The sequence below is a fragment of the Plectropomus leopardus genome, chromosome 18, assembly GCF_008729295.1.
Source record: "Plectropomus leopardus isolate mb chromosome 18, YSFRI_Pleo_2.0, whole genome shotgun sequence".
NCBI classification, from domain to species: domain Eukaryota; kingdom Metazoa; phylum Chordata; class Actinopteri; order Perciformes; family Serranidae; genus Plectropomus; species Plectropomus leopardus.
In genome coordinates this window covers 26,681,004-26,707,447 of record NC_056480.1, presented here as the reverse complement: position 1 = coordinate 26,707,447, position 26,444 = coordinate 26,681,004, and the positions used below count along the sequence as shown (strand labels likewise).

At 38.1% G+C, this 26,444-nt stretch overlaps 1 long non-coding RNA gene across 1 annotated transcript; it reads right to left on the bottom strand.

Annotated features, from left to right (window-relative positions):
- Positions 1 to 26,372, bottom strand: LOC121957505. The gene is made up of 3 exons (XR_006106785.1): positions 26,174 to 26,372; positions 25,898 to 25,932; positions 1 to 48 (listed from the first exon to the last, which is right to left on the bottom strand). It is a non-coding gene; the product is annotated as an uncharacterized LOC121957505 (long non-coding RNA).
- Between the last annotated feature and the right edge of the window lie 72 nt (positions 26,373 to 26,444).

The window sequence follows — 26,444 nt, the reverse complement described above, 5'->3', positions numbered from 1 at the left end:
AGCTCCGCCCTGGCGTGTGTTTAGGTGGAAATCCGGTGACACCTCCATCTGTTTAGTGAGAGGGAGGGAGGAGGAAAAGAGAGAGGAGCAGGAGGGGGGAGCAGAGGAGACAATGGGTAATTTGGTGAGATACTGTCATACGTATAGTTGCTGTGGTGGTGTGTGTTGTGTGAATCTTACTTTTCCTGAATAACACCTGAGGTACTTTTTGTTTTGGGTGATCATTAAAGGGCCTCCGCACTAAATGCATAAATATCACCAACAGTGCTGACTTGTTTACAGATATAACCATGTTGCACCACCATGTTGGAGTAGCCCAGAATGGACACACCAAAAACTGGCTCTGGACATTCTGCTTGGTTTACTTATAAGAATGAAGATTTTTAAAGGTCTTTGTATGACCAACCTAATTTGTTGTATGTAAGAAATACATCTTCCAAGTAAAGGCAGCTCAGTTATTCAAGCAAATCAACTTTTTCAAGTAAAGTCAAAATGTACTTGTAAAATTAGGTATGAGAGGAAGAAGGCAATGACCAACTTAAAAAAATGCCAAAATATTTACAAGAAATTTAAAAGTTAAGAAAATTACCTGAAAATAAGCAACAATAAAGAAAAGTAAAACAGCAATAAGAAAAATTAAAATGACCTTGAGACAGTGCTTAAAAAAAGAATAATAATTATATTTATACATGAAAATATCTGGACATTATCACCATTATCATCTTATACTTTTGTTTTTTTTTTTTCCCAGATTGCGAAAAATTTCTTTCCAAATTGTTCATAGCCTTTTTTCCATAATTTTGGAGAATAAATCAAACCAATTTTCTCAGATTTCATAGGTTTAGATGCGTCTGAATGCAGCACAAAAAAACTGATGACAATCCAGTTGTTTAAGGGTTAAGTCAAGTGCTTAAGTATTTGAGAAAAATGATTACCATCACTTTTTAACAATTTTGGCATGGACTTGGTGCCAAAGCGGCCACATTGCAAAGTGATGAAGATGAGCCTGGCTGGAATGTCTTTCCAAAACAAACCACAGAGAAGCTCTCAATACTTAGAAAGTAACATAACAGTGCCAACTCATAAACAGTACTGACAAAGCTTAAAGCGCTAACCAGGGAGAACCAGAGGATGGGGACTACGGTTTAAGTCAACGCCATCCCGACATCAGAGATAACAATTTGATAAGCAGAGTGCAAAGTGCTAATGATGAGCTAGCCAGTGTAGCTTGCCATAACAAACAACTGAGAAGCTCGAAATTCAACTCACAGAGGTAGCCTGAGTTCATTCACTGCTCAGGACACCTTTACTCCATTATATTGTTTTATGGCAAATAGTGTATTGCTGCTATATTACTGCTCTGAATGTCACAATGTCACATACAAAACCTTTAAAACACACTTTTTCTATTTGTGACTTTTTTCCAACCTGTCTGAGAGCTCTTTAGGGGCTTGGTAACTGTATTACAGTGGCTGGACTCTTGTGAGTCCCCATTCATCACTCTCTCTCTCTCTCTCATGCACACACACACACTTTCAGATGCACACTGCACAGAGAGTGAAAAGTTTAGAGAGAGGATTTACAGTGAGCCGGCTGTGGGAAGTGTACATGATATAGGCTCTGTCAGTTGTTCTTTGTGGTATATTATGAAGCTGGGTCATAAATAACAGCAGGATGCAAGGACAATGTTCCAGTTACCCTTGATGATGAAGACACTTCGCTAAAATAGGAGACTGGTAAAAATATCCCAGAGATTTAAGCATCTCCAGGTCTTTGTACAGTAGTGTGTTTGTGCTGTATTTCTGCCTGCACAGAATACTGCCATGATTACACCACTGTCACCCCAAAAAATAATGACTGTCTCACTTCCCCCACCCTCATTACTGTTTAGTGCCACTCACCCAGTCTGTACTGCACTCCTCTCCACTCTTTATTTGTTGTTGTGTTATTTAACACGTTTGTCTAGATAATTTCATATTTGTGTGTGTAATTCGGTCACCAGGCTGGTGTATACACACACGGCCCAGTTGGTGTTTGATTCAAACACACTCTACACACAGCCTCTTTCATTTTAAACAGTCTAAACAAACAATGTAAAGGTATAATAGTCTAAAGACTCATTAGCACTGTGCCCCCCCCAAAAAAACAATTACAAAACTTGGACTCAGTTCCTTTGGTTCGGACAGGAATGTGCAGCCCTAGCCGCACTCTAGTATCCAAATGTGCGGACAGGCACGTTTTTTTAAAAAGAACAATATCCTAACAATTTTTGTGCATTTTTAGCATTAACTCTCTAAATAGCTGCTGCATGTTGGATGTTCAGTAAAACACATGACACAGTGGTAACACAGACAGTGCGCACTCCATTTGTGTTTTGACCTACAACATAATGATCACCTGGTCAGTTCACAACGACATGGTTCAGTGCATCACCTGACTGTTTTATCTCAGCTATCTTTTTCTGTGGCTGAAAACACGAGCAGTGCTTGTGAGTGTCAGGGTGAAGCTCTGCACGAAGGGGGGAAAATTGACAGCAAGGCAGTAGAGACTGAAACATAAATAAGGTAAATAGCCATAGTCATATTTAAAATCAGTCTATACATATTCTATATGGAAAGTGATCTTAGATAAGTTGTGATTTGAAACAGGCCTCAAACTTGATGCACAGCCTAGTCTGAAAGTGCACAGAAGCACTAAATAACCCATTAGCAGTTGTACGTAAATTTTAAGTGATTCAATCTGGCAAATGCATACCAAAGAGTTGATCAATTCAGCAAGTGAGGGGTAACAGACACCAGACGGCCACTGGCTAACTTCTAACAGCAGAACGGAAACCAATAAAGAGTCATGCTTAGCTGTAGTCCAAAGAGAAGCCACATGAAGTTAGCATCATGAAATACACCAGCACACCTCCACAAACAGGTTCAACGCATACAACATGGCTCGGATCTTTCCACCAGAGGATGGCCTGTAAAACAAGGAGCGTAGGTAGATACGCCACACTAAAACTGATAGAATGCATGACTTCTAATTGCTAAAAAGGCACGTCGTCAGCCACAGAAAACTGTGCACAACGCTATCAACGCTGAAGCCAGGTAGGAAATGCACACTCAAGCAAAAATCACACACTGAATGCAGCCATGTGACAATTAATGGGCAAAAAAACCCGCTCTGCTACATTATGTACCACAGTAGAAACTCTAAATAGGTTGACTTGTTGTTTTTGTGGTTGATTGAGTCAGTTGTGTAGAAAAGCCAGCCAGCATTGGAGTCACTGAAAAGGAAGACAGATACTAGATGTCAGAACATTGATTTACAATGAATGCTGAGCCAAATTAAAGTTTCGATTTAGTTCCCTTTGCAAAGCCACTGTAACACAGCAATCAAATGAACAACTCAATTGTGAAGTCGCTCATCAATGAGCATCAACCTGATAAATGCCAGAGCAGAGGAGGGAATTCTGACATTACTGTACCTACAAAAGGCGCTGGAGATGAGGAGAAGACTAAACATGTCAAAACTGCAAACTTGTAGTATAAGGAACAAGATTATTGTCAGACCAGTGTGTTTTGGCTTGTGGCCTTTATTCATACAATAAAACACATTACAAAGCCTATTTTTAAACATGTTCTTTCTACAATAACGGAAATACAAATGAAATCTAATTTTGCATATTTTGCAATGGAAAAAATAAATTGCTACTGTGAGTGCAGGCTGGCTAATTGTTTTCCCTTTGAGTGGTACTTTTAGTGTTTATTTCTCGCTTTGAGGAACTCTGGAGTCCTGTCTGCTCCAGCTGTGACTGGTAAGCTCCTCTGGCATCTGGCAGAGACACTTCAGAACAAACACACATGGAGGCTGGAGTGAATATAATGGCATGTGCCTGTCGTGCTGAATTCACCAGCGTCTGAGAACACGCCAATGTGATTTTGTTTCAGCAAATTGCTGGTCTTAACCTGCCATCGTAATTTGCCTTGCCACTTCATCTCATGCAGAACACAAATAGAGTAAAACAAATAAGTCAGTTGAACACAGTCACTGCTGCTCAGAGTCTATTGATGCTGACGGCACTCTGTGTCCGCCCTTTATTCATCAGTCAAATCAAATACAGAACCTGCGACATACAGATTTACACCTCATTTGCTCATCGCAGCGTCATCCAATGACAAGTGTAGCTTTGATAGATTGTCAGAACTCACTGCTGATAACTGCCAATACCCTCATACCAACAATAGGAGGGTTATCATTAACCCTCAAATTCCGCAAATTGAAATTGGGAATGTAAAAAACACCTAATGGTAACAAGTCAATTTAAAAAAATAAAAAAATAATTATCCAGAAAAAAAATTTGATACTCACATGAGGTGGTATCTCAGCTGATTTAAAAAATCCATGCTGTGGCTATGTGCTTGTCTATGGGAACTGTCTCCATCATGATGCAGCAGGTGCTGACAAGAGGTGTTATTGCATCATACTGTATAACTCTTCAAAAGTTGAGCAGATCATCCGGAAGTTTTGATTCCACAATTCCCCTATGAAATCGTGGACTACCATCTCCCAGAAATCCCTAAAACATGGCCGCTCCCATGTATAAGGGGCTTGCCTTTCCATTACCACTGGCAGAACACGTCTAAGCCGCCTTCGAATGGAAATAATGAGGGCCAGTGCGGTTTAAGTGTTAATGGTTTAAGTGTTGACATGTTGCATTTACTTCTAAACTGCTTTTAACTTCAGGCATTGCTCATGTGAAATATTTCTACTGATCCAGAACGCTACAAATCAGTGTTATTAGTCCTCATTGATCATCAGATTGAGCACGCAGGCTTCTGAGTTATGTTCAAGTGAAGGGAGCGTGAAGTTGGTGATGTTGGAGAGAAATCAGAGCAGTCACAGCTCCTGTGGAATAATAAGTGAAATCCAGAAATTACTTTTTAAATGAGTAATGACTAATAAATAATAGATGTGACTCCTTCTGAATAATGAGCCCAACACTGCTCCCTTGGGTGGCAGTTTCATGCTAGAGCCCAAACTTTTGCCCTCGCTATCTTATCTGGCTGTCCAGATCCAATGACAGCGTAGCTCCAGATCCAGCTCAAACACCGCTGCCGTGGCTCCACAAGGGCCTGTGGCTCTTAGCAGGGGTACTTTTCCATTTAGGTCAACAGCAGCAGCTCTGTACTATCTGACAACTGATAACACAATGAGACCATTAGCGTTGTAGGCTCGTGGCCCGGGCCCAGCCGGCTCAGGTCTACCTATGCCAGCTTCGGGCCAGAGGGCTTGTCTCCTCGAGATTAATGATCCCTGGTGCTGCGCAGAGTAGGCCTCTTCTTGAGTGTGAAATACGCCTCGTCTGCCTGGCTGGAGCTCTGATTTATTCCTGCCTGCATGCTTGCCCTCGGTGTCTGCAGGGGGTTTGTCTTTGTTTAGCAGTCTGTGTGACTGTGGGTGCCTTATTTGATTTCTCGCTGTCTTGGTTTGATCCAAGCCAAGTGTTAATAAGTACATAATCTAACTAATCTTTTCCAAAATTATGTTAATGTTTTGTTTTACTAGCTCTGTCATGCATGAGCGCACCGTCATATCTGTTTGCATCTGGAATTGAATTTTAATAAGTAGCCAATAATGTGGTGTTAATTTGATTTGACTCATTTCGGCTTTTTTTCCTGTCAGTACAGTATTGTAGATCCCTTTATTTGAACACTCTGAAATTAATTAACTCCCCTTTATTTGAAAGACATCCCACATAATTTCAGTTTTAAACAGTGGTCTACGTGATACGCAGTAACAAGCTGTATAACCACTAAGAAAGGGGTTTTTTGTATACCCACTTAAAAATGTTTTAGGATACATAACAATGCAATTTTGTGACAGAACTTTAACCCTTTAAAACCTGAGCAAATTGACGTGCTTCCTGTCTAAAACATGGGAAGAAGGAAATGAGCAGTGAAAGAAGAAATTACCTTAAAATTAGCTGGAAACTAGTAAAACGTAAAAAAACATCAGAAAATTAGTAAAAACCAAAAAACAACTGAAAAATTATTATTAAATTATTTTTGAAAAACAATACCAAGGAAACGACCTGGAAGAAGTGCTTAAAACTATATATTTTTTGGAACGTGATGTTAAATATGTAATTATTATAATAATATAGTTTTTCCCTTGTTACTTTTCTTTTCCCAAGACATGTTTCCCAAGCTTTTTAAAATAATTTTCTAAATCTATTTATTTCTTGCAATTTGTGTAACATTTATTACCAAGTTGCTCTTTGCCTTTTTTCCCCCGTTGTTTTAAAAGAAATTGCACCAATTTCCTCAAAGGTTGAAATAGTTGTAAAAGCCATCTGAAAGCAGCACAAGAAAAGTGATGTCACTCCAGGTTTCAAAGGGTTAAATAGCTATTTGTTATTACTAATACAGGGTGGAGAGATGTGACAGCAAATTGAAAAAATGCTGAAGCATAAGCTAATGAAAGATTAGAGCTGGATCTTTCATTAGGAGTGCTATTAGAATACATATATTGTTTGGTTATTCATCACACCACATTCAGAGTGCAGAGCATACTCTGGGCACAGACATGCAGCAGAACATCAGGAAAAATAAAACTTATTTGTTAATTGTATTGGATCATAAAAATTTGCATCTACTCGCCTCTGCAACAGCCGCTCCTCTTATCCATCAATTGGATCAGACCAGCTCTGATTGGATCGACCCTGCGAATCAAATTTCACAAACTGCTGCTGCTGAAAAAGAACTCGTGAAGAGTTTTGCCTGTGCTGGATAAAAGTATCCAAAAAAACTCCAAATTTAGTGAGGGGACACACATTGATCCAAAAGGGACACACACACACTCACAAGATAAAAAAGAAAATGACAAAGGGAAAGTTTGCTGACCCTTGTCATTAGCTACCTCCACACACAGAATCTAAATATGTGGGAAACAGTACAGAGAGACTCTTGTCCTCCGTCCTTGTACTCACTGGCTTTAAACTGCTGGTAAGTGTCACTGGGCTTTTTCCCCTGGATACTCATCTCTTTGTGAAATTACTCAGCTTTACAGGTCTCAGTACCTGAAACACAGGCCTCAAAGAACAACATGACTTTTATGAGCTCATACTCGAGCACCGTCTTTACTTACTACACAGCGGAGGTCTCAGCTCCTCATTGATTTAAACAACACATAACATAAATAATGGTTTATTTACATCGAACCTTCACAAATCACAGTGAAACTGTGACAAATTTCTGCATCTGAGGGGATAAAAAATTTAATATTTATTTATTTAAGATTTCTTAATCTAGCATCCTGTTGGTTTACTCTTTCAGAGTTTGGGCGTTAGTTTCAGAAAAGTACTGCAAAGTGAAAATGCCAAAGGTCTAGGGTTTATGCTAATTTTGCTTTCAATCTGCTAAAAACCAGAAATCTTTACTGAAACAGTCCTAGACTTTTTGTTGTTGTTGTTCTTTTTTCTTACAACGTACTGTTAGAAATTCTGGTTTCAATTTCGATCTTTATTTGTGGGTTGTTTTAACACATTTTAATTTAGGTTCTTTCATTTACATGATTCATGTTCTACGACACACACTTAGTGAAAGTCAAAATCAAGTTGTCCAACCCTGTCCTTGTTAACAATAAAGGAATGTGACAGGGCTGCCCCATTTCTCAATGAAGCCATTAGCACAAGTTATTACATAAAAGTCACATATTTCCACTAGCATTATTAAAAACATAAAGCATACAATCTCTTTATAAGCAGATAATCCTCTTGTCTAATTTAATCAGCCTCCAAGGGTGTTTAAGTATTTAAGACTTTGAATTCTTTTTTTAGGATATGAAATAAGTTGGTGATTCCCAAATTAGAGAAGGTAAGAAGATCATTAAAGATTCAAAACATTAAAAATGGCCTTAATCAATTTGCAAATGACTGAATGCTGAAAACACATGATGATAATATTAATTACAGTTCCTTCATTGTTATGCACTGACGCTGATGGTGAACTATTCATACCACCATTTGCTCTGCCTTACACCCACCTGCTTTCAAAAGTATACATCAAAGAGTAGTCAAAATGTAGTAGTCAAATGCTGCTATGTTCGGCACAGCTGTGGACATATGTGCAGACCAGTGTCAAATGTATTTTCTCCGACTGTAATGAGCACAACAGACATCAAAATCAAAAAGATAAACTAGTATATAATGTTTACTTTTTAACATCGCCTTCATGAAGGTGGTGTTTCAAAGAAATATCACACATCTTCATCACAACACACTGCAAAGAGATAATTATATGCTGTAGACACAGCTGAAATGAGAAGCTGCCCTTTGTAGCAAATACAGTGTGAAGCAGTTGTTGGTCGTGAGCCTGGCTGCCAGAAGGTAATGTTGGAATTGTATGTTTCATTAAGCCATAGATATATCACTTTTTTGTGTTTTGTGAAATGCTGTGAAATGCTGTGAAATGTTGTTTTGTTTTGTAACATGTTGAAGGCTTATGTTTTCTAAAATGTTGTAGTGTTTCCTGAAATGTTGTGTGTATTTTGACACTTGCTAGCAAAAATTTGCATTAAAACAGTTAACCATAGCTGTTAATGCAACGTGTTAACCAAGCTAGGCAGCTAGCATCCACCCTGTAGTCTAAATATGGTCAATTTTGGCTCCCAAAATCCAAAATGGCAACAGCAGAAATGCCAGACTCGAAGGTCCCAGTAGGAATCTACAAACAAATGGGTGACATCACAGTGACTACGATTTTTATTTATTGGTTTTGGTTGTACCCTTTGAACATTGTAGTTTTTATATAAGGTAGGATGCATAAATTAATTTTATTATTTACTGCAGTATTTGTTTTAGATTTTGAGTTATCATGCACCTTCTTTGACCTGTGTTCTCAGATACTCAAACCTTTTAAAGATTTTGACAGAAGTTATAACTGCGACGCACTGCAGGACACCACAGAGTCCTGGTCAGCCTACGAGAGAATATCAACATCCAGCTCACTTTGAATTTAATGGCATCGAGGGTCACGCTGGCATGGATCGGCATTCACACAGAGCCCTGGGCCTCCTGGTCTGACAGCAGCACCTCCACACTCACTAACTGGGACACTGGCCAGACTAATAAGCACTTGTCAGGACAGTGCTGTGGAAGCTTTTGTACTGTCTCTGGGAAATGGGGAGATGGAAGCAGTGAAAGGACAAAACATTTTTTTGTACCAAAGGTCAAAGATGCTGTTAGCATGTAAAATACTGACGTCTTTATTTTGCCGTGTATATGATGATGTTTTCATAACGGTGACGATGCTGAAGATTATGAGTCAGGCGGCTTACATGAACATCACAGAGATTTGGTGGCATGTTTAACAGCATGTAAGTGGCACAGTATATTTGCATTCCAACTTGTTGTCAAAAGGACAAACTTCAAACGCTGGAGAAATGTCCAGGGTTACCGTGAGAACTACGAGAAGGTACGATGGGAAAGGTAACTGCGCAGGCAGACTGCGACTGGATTTAACCAATTAATATGTAAAGCTCATTACATGCTGTGCTGAGCTGTCCTATCCCTCAAATCCTCTTCTGTTTCAGAGTGTTGCCGCAAATGTGCTTTCTGTAAATAGCATCATCTCAAGACAATGCTGTAATATTTCTTTTGAGTCACCGCCTGTTTATGTTTGCATTTAAATATTTGTATGAAACAACTGATAATGGTAAGCATGAAAGTTCATTGTTTTTTTAAAGAATATTTTTAGTGCTTTTTATTGCTTTTATTATGGAACAGCTATAGAGAGAGGACATGCAGAAAAGGGATGCATGTTGGAGTGGTACACAGACTGCCAGCCTACATGGGGCTCTCGCTCCACTAGCAGTCACACAGTATGAGATGGTCATCCCAAATTTCCGACACTGTCAGAATTTTATCCCAGGCCGTCTTTGATCGCACGACCGTGACAACAGCCATCCTCAAACCTCTCTCATTGTGTGACAGAGGACCACCGTTTCAGAACCACGACCAAAGATATCGCCATGTGTCTGTCACGATATCATCTTTCGTCTGGGACAGCCCAAAATTGCACAGTGTATACCGGGCTTTAGACACAGTAGTCATGTTACTATTTTGTCACAATCTAAGCATACTGTATATTCCTATACTGTTAACTTGAAAGCACATATTGCATTTTTGTTTTTATACCCATTTACAATATGTGTTAAGTAATACTTAAACTGCAACACTGAAATTGTTTGGGATTCAGTGATGCACAGTGGCAATGTGTGAAGACCATGATATTCATACTTTTTTTTATTTTGGTTTACAATAGCCCCAATGCACCGCTGTGAAATCAGGTAGTTTTTCACATTTATAGCTCAATATGCCTTCACACCCTAAGAAAGACTAATGGCACATATGAAGGGGGACAAGGATCTATTTGAGAGAACTTGGTCACCTTTCTTAATGTATCTGCCATTTTTGGTATAGATGATGCTAGTGCGCAACAAGAAAAAAACATTCTGAAAATACTACTTCCTTTTTCTTTGCATTTTTAAGACTTTGAAAGATTGATTTAAGGCATTTTAATGGCAATTAAGGCCTTAGTTGTAAACTTAGCATCCACAGGAACCCTGACGAATCCAAATAAGTGCTGATATTGGTTTGTGTCTGCTGGATGTGTAAATGGGCACCTGCTAACATGCTAACATGTTAGCTAATTTTAACCTGGCAAATCAAACATGATTTTCAGGTTGTTGTGGTTCTCCACACAAATGGCCACAAAAGAAAAAAGAAAAAACTATTGCAGATTTATTTTCTCATTTTGTTTATTAGGTCTGACATTGTCTTTAGAAACAGTTCAATTAAAGCAAGTTAACTGTGGGAAATAGAAGTGTTCTATCTTGAAGAGAAATAAATCTATAATATTACTTAATTTTTGGCTATATAGTAAAATGTGGGATTGGAGTTTGTGGAGGGCAACAGAAATCACAAAGATTAGATGTCTCTAAATGAGTAAATTGCTTTCCTCTCTATATCTAATCCCATTGTCACCATGCAGGGGAATTCCCACAGAACCACATTATCACCGTTTTACCTCCCAGTCCTCGGCTCAGAGTCACCTCACCCCCACCTTGTCCTCTGTAACTGCTTAGCACCCATTTAAATCAACCAGCACCACCACATGCCGCTAAAGATGGATCGCTTTGCTTATCAGCCTTTTGTTGGCAGTTTGTCTTGGTTCTGAGCAAACAAGGGGAAAGCTGCGCTGCTAACGACCTTGGGGGTGAGAACGACATTTGTGTGTATTATATGTTTGTGCATGTGTGTGTGCATGCCCATTGCTCAGGCAGGTACAGGTGAGCGCTGCATGTGTGTACTCTGCTGCCTACTATATGCATCTGACCTCCTCTCATGGCTGGTGTCTCCTGCTGGGGATAAATCATGAGGATCTGTGGCAGGATAACCCTGCTGAGGTGATTCATGGAGCTGCTTTTATGACCTTCCACTCAGGTACACAGCTGGGTCCACACGCCCGGCATGCCCATTCATTCCTTTGACTGTAGCATCCCTTCAGCTGACTAACACATATATGTTTTAGCAGAGCAGAGATAAAGACAGAATGACATCGTGTGTTTGTTAGTTTATATGTGAATTAGGGTTCGATGATATGGCTTTAAAATTACACCGCAATATATTTAGGCTATACCATTATACACAATATCCTGATATTTTTTAAATCTCCTCTAAATTAATATTAAAAAAATTAATTAGAAAATGATCAAAAAATATTAAATGAACTACAGTTACAATAAAATTTAAAAAGTAGCTACTGCCATATAATAACATTAAATAAACTACTGTTATAATAAACTTTGATAAAATACTGTTGTAGTAAGGTTAAATTAAGTACATGTACGTGCTTTCTTTTTGAAAAAAAAAACATGGGAAGAAAATACAAGAAAATTGCTTAAAATTTAACAACAAAATGAAAAAATAAATATCATAATACTATGGTATTATAATGGTTAAAACTAATACTTATTACATTATTGTTGTTAATATTTTTGTTTTCTGGCCTTTATTATTTATTCTGAACTAATTATCTCTCTCTCTCGCTCTCTATTTGTAACTAATTTTCGGGTCATTTTCTTGTCATCTTTTCTTAATTTCTTGAGATTTGTGACAAAATCTCTTGCTTTGTTGCTCATTGCCTTCTTAGCTATGTTTAAAAAAGGAAAAAAGAAACTCAAACCAATGTGCTTGGGTTTTAGAGGTTGAAAGGTGCTGAAAGCAGGATAAGAAAACTGATGCTGTTTCATCTTTTAAAGATTTAAATAACGTATTATAAAGTCATAATTTTATAAATCAAAGAGGAAACCCATGGTTCAAAGGTGTTGATGGTTTTGTTTTGGACTTGAAGCTTCCTGTCACCAGTTGGATGTTAGTGTTAGCAAACAGTTATGCAGTTAACGTGGTGCCTTTAAACGTGAGGGCACTGTGAGCTGGAAACAAACTCATACCTCTCTAGTTCATTTATTACAAAGATTTGCAAGTTGCACAGGTGCTTCATGGTTGCAGAAATGTGACTGAATAGTCACAATCGGAGCTCTGCAGATAGAAAAACACACACTTCACCTGCTCACACTACTGCCACAACCACTTATTAAGTTAGACTGTTACCGCAGCACTGTTAAATGTGATAATTAATTCACTATAAGCTGCAAACAAACAGCTCCCCAGTTTATATATTAATAGTATTTGCAAGTCACAGTGGTGTTTCATGGTCACAAAATGTGACTAAATAGTCAAGTTCTGGAACTCTGCAAACAAATGCCCTGCTTTGTGTGTGTGTCTGTGAGAGGGAGAGGCATAGGAGAGGGAGAACTGAAATGCCAAAGCCAGTCTCATGCCAGTGGAATAAAATAACTACTCGATGTTCGCAATTTTGTCATTTTATACATCTCACGTGGAACATGCTGCGATGCATCAAGTATATTTGATGTATCGCCCAGCCATAAAGCGAATACATGACTGTAATGTACGGAAAAGTCTTCAGTCATTTTTTCAAGCCAAGTTGCGGATTTCCTTCAAACCAATTTGCTTACCTTTCAAAGGTTTAAATCCTTTGAAAGGCGTCTGAGTGCACCACAAGAAAACTGAGTCGATCCAGGTTTCAAAGGGTTAAGATATTGCTTTTTGAAGCAAACAGAGTTCTCTTTAAGTCAAGCCCACACGTTACTTATCAAGATGATTTCATTAAAAGGTAACAACCGTGCTGCACTTGAGCAGAACATCCCTGCCCAAGCATGGCACTCCAACGTGACTATTTAAAGTGATTAGTAACACGAAACATGTTGTGAACATGCTGGGGTGCCTGATGTGTGGAGAGGCTCCTGTCTGTGATACCGGCTGTTGCTCGGTCTGGGAGCTGTGTCCCAGAACAGCCCACACCCCATGTTTCCTGCTGCCCCTCCCTGCTTCCCTTACATCTCTTTAATCATCACGCTCTACACACACATTTCAGACACAGAAACACAAACACAGAAACATGCAGCTCTGTTAGATAAGAACACTTAAAACAAGCCATAAGTGATGTACACGTCTCTATTTGTGAGAAGCTAACAGAGGCACTGACAGAAGGGACAGAAAGTTTTCAAAGTTTTTCAAACTTTCATCAAAATATGAAGGTAATATAATGATTGAAGGTTTGGCAGATTTTGTCCTGTGTTCAACCCTATGGAACCTAAGCAAATTGGCTTGATTTTTTTTAAAACATGGGAGGAAGGCAATGAGCAACTTAAAAAGAAATGATCCAAAAATTAGCAACTAATTGGTTAAAAGTTACAAGAAAATGACCTGAAAATTAGCAAAAAAGAAAAGAAGTAAAATGAAAAACAAAAGAAACAAAAACAACAACAAAAGAAAATACAAAAGTGCAAAAAAATTAAATATTATATATTTTGAAACACATCTTAAACATTTATTTCTAGTATTCATAAACATAATGGTTAGACATGTTTTCCCTTTTTTTGGATAGTTTCCTAATATTCATCCTTTCTATTTTCATTCCTTTTTTTGCATGAATTTTCAGGTTGTTTTCTTGTCACCTTTTACCAATTTCTTGTAAGATGCGTATTGCCTGTTCCCATGTTTTTGAAGAGAATTAAACCTTTTTGCAAAGGTGTCAAAGGTTTAAATATTTGTGAAAGATTTCTTAATGCAGAACAAGAAAAACTGATGTCCATCCAGGTTTAATTCAACAGATTTTTCAAGGCTGTTTTTAAACCAACATTAGCACTGCCTTAAAAATTTTGATAAGACTAAAGAGTTGACACAGCAAGGCCACCAACGCAGAGGACTCTGGCAAAAAAAAAAAAAAACCCTAAACAAACACAAAAAAATCCCACAGTCATCCGGCAATACAATTAAATCTGGCTCAACCTTTGCTGCAACACAATACGACATCGTCCGCCAACACACTATGTCATCAGCGGTCACTGTGTGGGTGCATATTGTTGGTAGAAAGACTTTGTAACACGAACTGTGTAATTCTGTTGTTTGCCTGGCAATCATTTAGCTCGAGGATAAAACTGTCGCACTCATCCACTGTAGTAATATCCTGTCTGTTGGTATTATAAACTCCTGTGCAGTGCTTTGGCTCATGGATGTGCTCAAATTGGACCAGGATTGTATTTTATACCTTTGACAACACGTCCTTGCCAATTTCACACTGATTGCCTGCTAAGACATAACACATTTTCCATTTTGCAGTCTCACTGTTAAATAGAGTGCTGCAGTGATGATGTTTAATTGGAGGCCAACATGGAAGTTAAGATTTCTCCATTTGATTTGTTAGTATTGCAGAAAATAAGCAAGCAAGCAGTAAGTTAATGATCTTTTCAAATTTTGTTCGGCAAGATAATCTCCACTAACACCGCCTTAATATCTATATCAATTTAATATATATATCTTCATAAAAAACACTTTTATGATTTTTGAAGCCTAAATGCAATTGCCAGAGGTATAAAGCTAAGGTTAGGCTATAATTACACCACAGTTGCACAACAGACACATAACAGCTTCAAAATTCATGCTAGGAGTATTTACTGTTGTATTTTATGTTGTAGAACAAAACATGAAAGTCTTTTGAGCTTGTGTTAAGCACAGACCTTATTTCAGACATCTAACCAAAAGAACAAAATCCAAAAACCACTGACTTCAACATAGGGGGACCAGGAGTGCTACAATGCTAACTCATTTCTGGATTTTAGTAGAACTCATTCCTGCACTATTTTATAGATCTAGTGTGTTTAATAGTCTATGGCAATTGGGGTATTTGCTCAGTGGGAAGTTCGTCTACATCCAACAAAATCAACCCCAACCACACATTATCCTACAAGCAAAATTTAAAAAAAATTTGTTTTGCAAAGCCACTACGCCCCTGCAAAGCTCAGCATCAGAACTGACACGTTACCTGCAATTATCATGACAAAATGTTTTAATATAGGACACCCGACCTGACCTGTACAATAATAAAATCTTCTCTGAGCCGCTGATGGGCAGTACAGGCAACACTGTCGGGGTACAAAAGCCCAAACTACAACCCCAAAAAGTTGGGACACTGTGTAGAACATAAATAAAAACAGAATGCAATGATTTGCAAAATCTTTTACTCCAACAGTCCATACTACAATCACTAAGAGAATCTGGAGAAATCTCTGCACATGAGGGGCAAGGCTAAAAACTGATATTGAATGGCCGAGACTATTCACCCTTTAGGCTGAAAGCCATCTATCAAAAACATCCCGAAACACTGCAACTTCTCTGGACCGGACCTCATCTGGGATAGACTGACACAAAGGGAAAAAATCAGCTGTGGTCTGAAATGTCCACATTTCAAATTGTTGTTGGACATGATAGATATCATATATCATATATCTATTTTTTCTACAACAATATTTGGGCTGTTTTTTTCTATTTTTATTAATATTATTTTATTTATTAATTTTTTTGTATTTATAAAATTTATTATTTTTCTTCTTATCAATATTATTGAGGTGGTATTTAAAGAAAACACATCTTAGGTTTGAAAGGCATGTTTTCTAGAAAACAAAAAAATTTAAAGGCGATTTTTTTTTAATCTTTAAATATTTTCGGCAATTTTAAGGCACACGTTTTGGCTTTTTGTGATTTTTTTCCTCTTTAAACTTTTCTGCCATTAATTTTTTCTACATTTTTGGTGATTTTTTTCCCAAATTTGTGGGTATTTTTGTTTCCTTCTTCTTCTTCTTCAAAAAAGGCAATTTTTCATGGAAACATTTTGGTTTTTTTTTTTTTTTCTTTTTCTTTAAGAATTGTTGGTGAGACACTTTATTACAGCCAGAATCTGTAAAAGGAGAACTTCTCTGGACCTGAGCTCATCTGAGATGAACTAACACAAAGTGGAACAGTGTGCTGTGGTCTGATGAGTCCACATTTCAGTCTGTCCAGTAAAGTTAAAAAGCCAGCAACTGTGATGGTAAAGGAGTGTGTTTGTGCCCATGGCATACTGGGTAGATTCACATCTGTAAAGGCACCATGAATACTGAAAGGTACATACAGGTTTTGGAGTAATATATGCTGCCATCCAGATAACATCTTTTTTTAGGGACATCCCTGCTTGCAGCAAGACAATGAGCCACATTCTGCATGTTTTCCAACAACGTGGCTTCCTAATAAAAGTGTGCAGGTACGAGACTGACCGGCCTGCAGTCCAGACCTGTCTCCTGCTGAAAATGTGTGGCACAACATGCAGCACAAAATACCACAACAGAGAACCCTGACTGTAAGGCATAGTTATGTATCAAGCAAGAATAGGAAAGAACTTCACTTTGAAAATTTCTGCAATTAACAACAAAATAAATCAAAAGGACAAATAAAAAATAATAGATTAATAGATTTCTTCAGTAACTCTAATAACTAAGTTAACAGTTCTGGTGCATTTGAAAGAAAAAATAAACTCAAATATATATGACATGTTGAGCGTAATTATAGTTCTATATAGTCCCACTCTACTCAAACAATTTTTTCCCATGTTTTTGTGTTGTGCTGTATTTTACAGTTAACTAAAAATTCAGATTTGCTCTTGACTGAGCTTTAACTGCATAATTTGTAAATTATAACCAACATGCCATCTGATCAGTAACACCAATAGAGATTGCATTAGCTGCTCGCTCACTGTCGGTCACATTTTTAATATTTATTTTTAATGTATTTGGAGCGCCCTAGAGGTTAATTAGTTGGTCCAAGAACCCCTCGTACTTTGCGCAATAGGCCTTACTTCATAACCATTAGTATGCTTCAGAGGTCTTGTCCTCTTTTGTGCTGTAAAACAAATTCTCTGTGGTATGCAAAGCAACTCATCTGATTTTCTATGAAAAAAATATTATGAGTAGGAGGACTGTACTCATGCAGAAAAATGTTTATAGCTTTATTGCATTTAACTGCAATGCATTATTATATTCCTGTGTTTACATCTACCTATGATGGAATTTTTTTATGGACATCATTCAAGCTATAACCACTTGCATTTCACGGCCATTAATTACATATTTAAGATAGCAGCATGCGGGTCGTGTCCCTGTGGCATCTCTTTGTGCTGGCTGCACAGTGAAAAACAATAAACAGCCAGCTGTAGTTCATCCACAGGCAATAGCTGTCTAATAATCAATGACTAATTCTTGTATCTCAGTGGGAGGGTTCAATATTCTTCAGTTCATGAAAGGCTTTCTCTGTCCCTACTGGTGCTGCAAGTACAGAGTAACCTCCACCCCCCCTTGCCTCTCCAGCTTTCTTTATCCTCCTCTTCCACCCCCACTCTGAGGCAACAGAGCCGCCCTCCATCACTTTTCCAGGCCAACTGCAGGCAGTGTCCTATTCTCTCTATTCTTCTCAAAGCAAAACTCCGCTGTGCAGAGGACACTGGGCTTTTTGATAAAAGCACCCCGGGCTGTTAACAAATGGCTAATCAATAGAAACATTCTGTCAAAAGGTCCTCAGTGTAAGGATTCATCTCACTAGTTTTGACTGTCTCTCTTTTGGCCCATACAGTGCATGCACATCCACGCTTAATCCATTGAACCCTGAGGAAAATGGATTCTTGTCAAACCATAAGGAGTGGGGAATCAGCAACTCAATAAGAAAAGCCCAGAAAATTAGCAAGAAATAAGTACAAAAGTTACAAGACACAACCTTAAAATAAGCTTAAAAGGAAAGACAGGAAAAGAAAAGAGCCCAAAAAGTGATAAAAATCTTTCTCCAAATTTTTAGCACTTTTTTGGGTCATTTCTCTTTTCTTGTATTTTTTGTTGTTGATTTTTTTGGAGGGATTATATATGTATTATATACTATATGCAGTGTTTCCTCTAGGATTTTTTTCAGCAGCGGGGGCAGGCTCTCCGGGGAGCCATGGCGGCGTAAAGAAATGACGCTTTTTAAAGGCTGAATGTAAAAATAAAAAATAATAACAAAAATTCAACAATAAAATAATAAAAACAATAAACAATAATTTCTTGATGGGGCTGTAATCAGTGGCAAAGTTTGCACCCAGGCTCAGAACAATGGATTTTTCTTGGTTTTTTGTAGAACAGCTCTAAGGCTCTGTTGTACGGAAATTCCCCAAGAGGTGGCCCGTTGATGCTCAGCAGCATACATGCTGCAAGGTGATCCCCCTGCAGCCTGTTTCTCAAGTCAGTCTTTACCTACAAATAGAAATAGAAACAATATATATATTTTTTTTTTTTTTAACGCATTTAGGGTCCCAGCCTGATAGCCTGTGTTTCCCTTTATGTTTTTCTCTCTCTCTACTCTCATCTCTCTCTCCTGCACCATCACTTTGCTCTCCTGCTCCTTCACTCCGCACTCCCCCTCCTGTACTCTGCTCTCCTTCACTTTTTTCCACTGCTCCTCCCTGTCTGTTACTTGTCTTATACGATTACATAAAACATTAACGTTAGATAATTTACACTCACGTCACATTTGATTACAAGTGTGAACATAATTTTTTACCTAACCATCATAATTTGAGTCAGTAAAAAGGCTAATGATACCTGACTAGCGCCATCCTCATCAGGTGTCTTTCTCTTCTTTGAAAAATATTTGAACAAGCTCATCTGAAAATGCAGTCAGCAGTTACATCATGGCGTGTATATTGCTTAATGCTATCAATTAGTTTACTCACGTTAGCCACACTGAGTTGAGTTGGCACGGGCCCAATTAACTTAAGCTACGTAACCTTAGCTGGCCATCAATATTTTACGAATGTTTATTTAACTAATAAAATCTATTAGAAGTTTTCTTAAGCTAATAAGTCTACCTTTTCTCCGGTAAGTTGCACGCTATTTTCAAGCCGACACTCCTCTGACTCTCCGACCTGATGCCTGGATGCGAGTATAATTAATGTCGGCACCAATTAGTTCTGTTGGGGGGTGGGAGGGGGCGGTGGTATCTACCCCAAAGAGTAGATACGGAGCAAGATAGTTATCTGCCTCAGCACTCGCGACACCACACCCAACGCAGTGCAGGACTGTGCTGTGATGCGGCGGTGGTGTATTTGCAATTTAAAAAAAGAAAAAAATAAATAAATAACGACATTTGAAGGAGCGGCGGGTAGGATTTAGGAGTGGCGGGCCGCCACTCCTAAATGAGTGTAGAGGAAACACTGATATAACAATACTCTGTTCAGCAACCCAGCCCCAGTTAAGCTGCAGAAAATGGATGGATAGATGGATGGTATAGTTTGTTAGTTTTCCTTTTTTTTTTAGTTCCCCCTCTAATTTTCAGGTCTTTTTCTTGTCACCTTTTATTATTTTCTTGCATGTTGTCAGAGATTTCTTGCCAAATTGTTTTGTGCCTCTTCCCCCATGATTTTGAAAGAAATCACTTAAAACAAGGCATGATTTGAAAGAAAGGATTCAAGGGGTTAAACAGCTTGTGAAGGGCATCTGAACACAGCACAAGAAAACTGATGTGGCCTAATTCTAACCTCTGTAACTTTACATCCATACCAACATCATGTAAGGATGTAACGCCATCCGTGGGGCGCTAATTTGTAGGATATTAAACAAACTGTTCTATGAGGATACGTTAAAATAGTTAGCAATACAAGTAAGAGGAAAAGATGTTTGTTTTTTTTTATTTGGGGTGAACTATCTCCTTAATAATTACACCAAACAACAGCTTATATATATACATATGTGTGTATGTGTGTGTGTGTGTGTGTGTGTGTGTGTGTGTGTGTGTGTGTGTGTGTGTGTGTGTTGATATTAAGCCTTTAAGATCTGGTTCAGTATTTCAGTATTTCAAACTAAAGCACCCAACCCAACCCAAAACATATTGGTTTGATTTTATTTCATTAACATGGGGGGGAAATGCAATGAGCAACTCGGTGAGAAATGTCCTACAAATAGCAAGAAATAAGTAGGTTAAAATAAGAAAAGGGAAGAAAAGAAAAATAACTAGGGAAAACCTATATTTATAATTATTATAGCTACATATTCAAAATTATATTATAGAACCATTATATTTTTAAGCAGATTTCTCAGGTTATTTACCTGTCTGTTTTTGTTTTGTTTGTTTGACTTTTTGTAACTTTGGTTTTTTTTTGTGCTAATTTTCATGTAACTTTTTACAAATGTTCTTACTAATTTTTGGGTCATTTCTTTACTCATTGCCTTTCTCCTAAAAGAATTTAAACACATTTGCTCAGGCCACTCAAGCCATGCACGTAGCTTTTTATTTGTGTACAACCTCCCTCTGTAGCTCCACCGCTTTCAGCTTTTAGCTCCCAGCTAAACAGAGAAGTTGGAAAGAGCAAAATAGAACCAAATTTGCAGTGACACAATGGCATGAATCAATATGACTTTTCCTTCCTAAATGGAAGATAATGGTATCACAATGGAGGCGTGGGGAGCTTGTCTGCTCAGCCAGCCCTGATTGATCTGTTACTGCAAGAGTCACTTTGGGACCCACAAGGTGTCTGGACACATTAGTCTCACCATATGTGAGCACACACACACGCACGCACGCACGCACGCACGCACGCACGCACGCACGCACGCACGCACGCACACACACACACCCTGGGCTCACCGTGCTTCTTCAAAGAAAATTCATCGTCAGATCCTCTTACACAGTCATATATCATCATTATGTGTTACATATATTCTTTCCCACTGTGTTCCAGGTTTTATATGAGCATGTGAGAACGTGAGATTGTGTTGTTCTCCCTGTTCTGTCTACATCTGCTTTAATTTGTGTGCCATTTCCCTGTACTATCTGAAATGAAACTGCAATACAACACTTTTTAAAAATTCTCTCTTGGTTATCAATTATTCTCAACCCACCCACCATATAAAAATACTTTTATTTTGAAGATCAGCTAAAACATGACTCAGATGTTAACAATGCATCCCGTGAAGTAAGTTACAGTATGAAACCTCAAAAGCTATGGTTGCTATCTGCCAAAAAATAGAGAGACGATAGTGTAGGGAGAGTTGGCTGCTTCTGCAGGAGGACTGGAGAAACACGGCAGTGACTAAAACCAAGATATCTAGTCTGTTAAATACGACAGTGTATTTGGGCCACATTTTAGAAACTGTGTTGAGGTTGACATTTATGTGTACAATAAGCAACATAAAGAAGGGATTTATGCCTGATCAAAAGTGTGTTTAGGTAATTTCGGTGTTTTGCATTCAATGAAGACCAGCACACAGCCGCTTAATTTAGTCTCATCCAAAGCAGAGATGATAACAATTAATGGATGATCAATTAATCGGTCATTACGAATTTAATTAAACATGTGGAATTTAATCAATTAATGGATAGTGATATGTTGCTGTGAGCTTTGATTGTGGAAAAAAACACATCTGTTTTTTTATGTCTTTTTTCAAACAATGATTAATTGATTAACTGATTGTTCATTTTACTGATTAACTGATTGACAAAAGTACTTACAATTTTGTTTTCAATTAAACTGCTACTTTACTGTCAGATCCTCAAAGAACACAGATATGTGGGATATGTTCTGAATGTGCAGAAAGTTTTGAGCAAAAATTGGCAAGTGCAGCAATTATCTATGGATTATTTAAGGAATACTTCACCCCCAGAATGACAAGGGGTCAACCAATATTGTTTTTTCAGGGCTGATACTGATTATTAGTAGTTGATGAGACAGGTAACCAATATTTGGAACCGATATTCATTAACAATAAATATTCAAATCTTTCTGTCAATATTTGGGATATAACAAACTACACCACAAAACTGCCTTTAGCAAAAGTTTGATCAAAAACAGCAAGTTTACACCAGCTTATTTTATAAAGTCCAATTAAAAATTTACTAAAAAATCAATAATGAATGAATATGTGAAGAAAACGTTCTTCTTTTTATGTGAAGTTTTGCCTGCATACCTCCACAGTGACCACTGATTCCAAAAATGGCAAACATTCATTGATTCACTTTCCGTAACCGCATGTCCTCGCAGACTATCGCAGGGCCGACACATATAGACAGACAACCACACACGCTCACAGTCACACCTAAGGGCGATTTAGAGTCACCAATCAACCTGAGCTGCATGTCTTTGGACTGTGGGAGGAAGCCGGAGACCCCAGAGAGAACCCACGCAGACACGGGGAGAACATGCAAACTCCGCACAGAAGGGCCCCCACCCACGAGAGGTTTCAAACCAGGGACCCGTCTTGCTGTGAGGCAACAGTGCTAACCACGACACCACCGTGCCGCCCCAAAATGGCAAACATTGCTGATTAATTGAAGTAAACGGGTACCAGGTTTACAAACAGCAAAATGATAAAAAATCTACTATCAAGACATCTGTTTGCAATCTCCAGTACGACTACAGTCCAGTCGTATTTATCCAGTTGTGCACTCCGTACGTCAAAAACACGTTGCATTGCCTTGCCTTATGCCATCTCTGAACAGGACTTAAAATGAAACTTGCTTTCACTCTTAGTCCCAGAACGTCTTTTGCAACACAAAGTCCTCCTCATTCTGCCTGTTTATTCACAAATATGCTAACATTAATACAGAATAACCTATCCAGTCAGTCATTCTGTCCCACTATAACCAGTCCACTTAGTAGAAAGTCCTCACACACCTCACTGAGGTAAAGGTTTTTCAGTGAATGCAGAAGTCACCACTGGCAGATCCACCATGAGCTTTTGATCCTTTGAAACCTGGGCAAATTGACTTGATTTCATTCAAAATCACGGGGAAGGCAATGACCGCCTTAAGAATTATTGATCTAGAAATTAGCAAGAAATTTGTTAAACCTACAAATTTCTTGCAAAATTGCTCATTTCCCCATGTTTCCAACAGAAATCAAACTCTTTTGCTGACAGTTCAAAGGTTTAAATATATGTGAAAGGCGTCTGATGGCAGCACAAGAAAAGTGATGCCAATCCAGGTTTCAAAGGGTTAAGCATGCTCACTGGGTGGTGCATTAAATCAGTGAGTCATTATGATGCACCTTTAAAAAAAATACCAGGGCACAGCAATGCTTAACCATAACCCTTAAAAAAGTGGTCCTAAATTGTATTGCATTGCTGTGCAATTTGTGATAAAGAAAGAAATTAAGTCAAATTAAAATAGCTGATTCAAAAAAAAATACTCAAAAAGTAAGTACACAGTACAGTTTACACAAAAACGTTAGTACACAAAAACCTACTTTGTTACAGTAATGAGAGTCTGTTTCTCTGTTGCCTCATCTATGTCTGCCTGACATTAAAGAGAAGAGTAGTTGCCTTTTTCATTTTTTCATTGGTTCTAGTCCATCTATTAGTTTTGGGGGATTTACAGGAATCTCTGATTTTCACATTCCTTGCCTTAAAAGTTGCTCTCATTGCTTGCAGATATCCAATCAGCTGCTCATTTTGAACTGTACCCTGTTGTCTTGGCTTATACGCTTAAACTGGTGGTGTTTGACAAATATATCATTAAATCTTTGAAACCTGGAGCAACATCACTTTTCCTGTGCTGCTTTCAGACTTTCAGGCTTTCAGTACTTGAAACTTTAAACCCTGAGCAAAAATGGTGTGATTTCTTTCAAAAACATGGGGAAAAAAGCACAAAGCTACTAGGGAAGAAATGTTCCACAAATTGCAAGAAATTAGTAGATTTAGATTTTTTTTAAGCAAGGTGAAAATGTCAAGGGGAAAAAAGAAAAGAAAAAAATCTAGAGAAAATATAATTTTATATATTTAAAATTATCTCATAGAATTCTATTTTTTAAAGCACTTTTCTACAAGTTTCTTTTCTGTTTTTATTTTTTAATTTATTAATTTATTCTTTTGTTTTCTGTTAATTTTTTGTACTTTTTACTAATTTTTATTTTTTGGGTCATTTCTTTTTTTGTTGCTAATTGCCTTTTTTTCCCATGTATTTGAAAGAAATCAAGACAATTTGCTGAAATTCCATAGGGTTAATAAAGGCCAGTGTGTGGTTTCATTCATTTTTGCCTTGATTGACATTTTTATTTTCTTTGCAACTCATATACCTTGCCTTAACAAAACAGGGACATATACAGGAAGGAACTTTTCTAGGTTTATTTTGATATCAGGAGTCTGTTTCCTATCATGCTGTGCAAAGGGAAAACTGAATTAGAGAAAGCGAGAGCAGGAAATGAAATCCACCATGGGTAGCCATGAAGAAACAGAAATGTGGGTAGATGCTGAAAGGACCACAGAAAATGATCGGTAACTTCTTGCAGGTTGGGCTGAATGATCACCCACAGGAAGTAGTGACAGGTAGTAACAACGGGCCCCAGTGCAGGTTATGATGACGGGGCCTTGGGTTCCTCAGTTACCAAGCACACATGCACACACTTAGATATGCAAAAATAATCAGGCGTATATATATACAGTGCCAACAATGTGTTGGATTTTTACAGTGGCAAAGTGTCTCCTCAGCTATTGTATCTGGAGAGTGCAGAGGTCAAAGAGAAAGTGATCAGAAGCATGGATAGTGCCATCCCAGCTAGCAGGGAACAATCTCACAACATTGGCTAACCTTACAAGTTGCAATAATGTTTTTTTTTTAAAAAAAACATAATCTAACGGTCAAGGAATGTTTTCAGGAAATTATAATTAAAAAAAATGTCCTTATAAGGTTAAATACTGATTAAGACGTGACGCTATGACTGTGACACTGAGGATGTTCTGGTGATGTTGACAGATAATAGAATGTTCTTTTAGAAAATGTTCCCACAATGTTATGAGGGATAAGGGAGTTATTGAGGCCTGAGATTACAGAACATTTTTAATGAAAAAATAATGTAATGTGATATGTTAAAAACAAACATACAAAAATAGCAATATTTTTTAACATTTTTAATGTTTTTAGAGAATGTTACTCTAACTTTAAGAAGAACATTCTGGGAACTAAAAGAAAACTTGCCATTGAAAATATTACTAAAACATTCAGGTTGCATTGTACCAGTCTCAGAACGTTTTCACATCCAAAAATTGCTAGCTGAGGTGATAGTCAAGGTTTACAAATGTGACAAGGAGCAGCTAAGAGCAGAGCAGCTGTCTATTTCACTGTCTGCTGAAATGACGCGGACTTTTCAGGCATTTTTAGAACAACAACTTCACCACGGCCACAGTCCTCCACACAAAGACAAGAGATGATAGTTAATAAGAAGGGAGATAGGCAATAGGTGTCAATAAACAACATCATGTCCTGAAAGCGGGCCAGCTACAGCAGCACGCGCGCAGTTTAACCACTTAAGTCCACACACACAATGAAGCAGGTTCTCAGCAGCGACCTGACTCCAAAATAATGAAAAGCTTTGAACAAAAAGGGGCACGGCAGCCCAACAGATACCCCAAATCCCCCTGAAAAGACACTTGTACTCACCTATATGAATGCTTCTGTCTCTGACTGGTTAAGACCTGCAACCGAAAATATGTAAATATAACAGTTATCTCATGCTAGGAGCAGCTAGCATCTGCCAGGCTATTAGTAGGCTAAGCATAATAAACCATTAATTGGCTAGCCATCGGGTAGAGACTTAAATTTATTAGCAGCCCATAACTTAACCTACATGATACATGTATGCCTTGTTGCAAAATTTACTTTTGACACAACAGCCAAAAGTTAGGGTTATCTAGCTTGCTGCTAATGTTAGCTTACCTGCTACATGTTTGTTGGCAAACTAAGGGAAGCGCCAGGGGCTTGTCCTTTAGCTGGCGACTATATGTTAAAAAAAATAATAAATTACAATTTCAGGAGCTTTGCAGCCTTCTACTCCTCTTCTTTTTTCTCCTTTCTTTTCTTAGATCCGCGTTGGTGTTGTAATGGCCTGACAGCTGGCTGGGCTTGCCAAGGTGCGCTCTGCTCCTCATCAGTGCTGTCAGATTTTGTGCTTCACCAGCTGCACGTTTGTCATCTGGTGACGTGATCA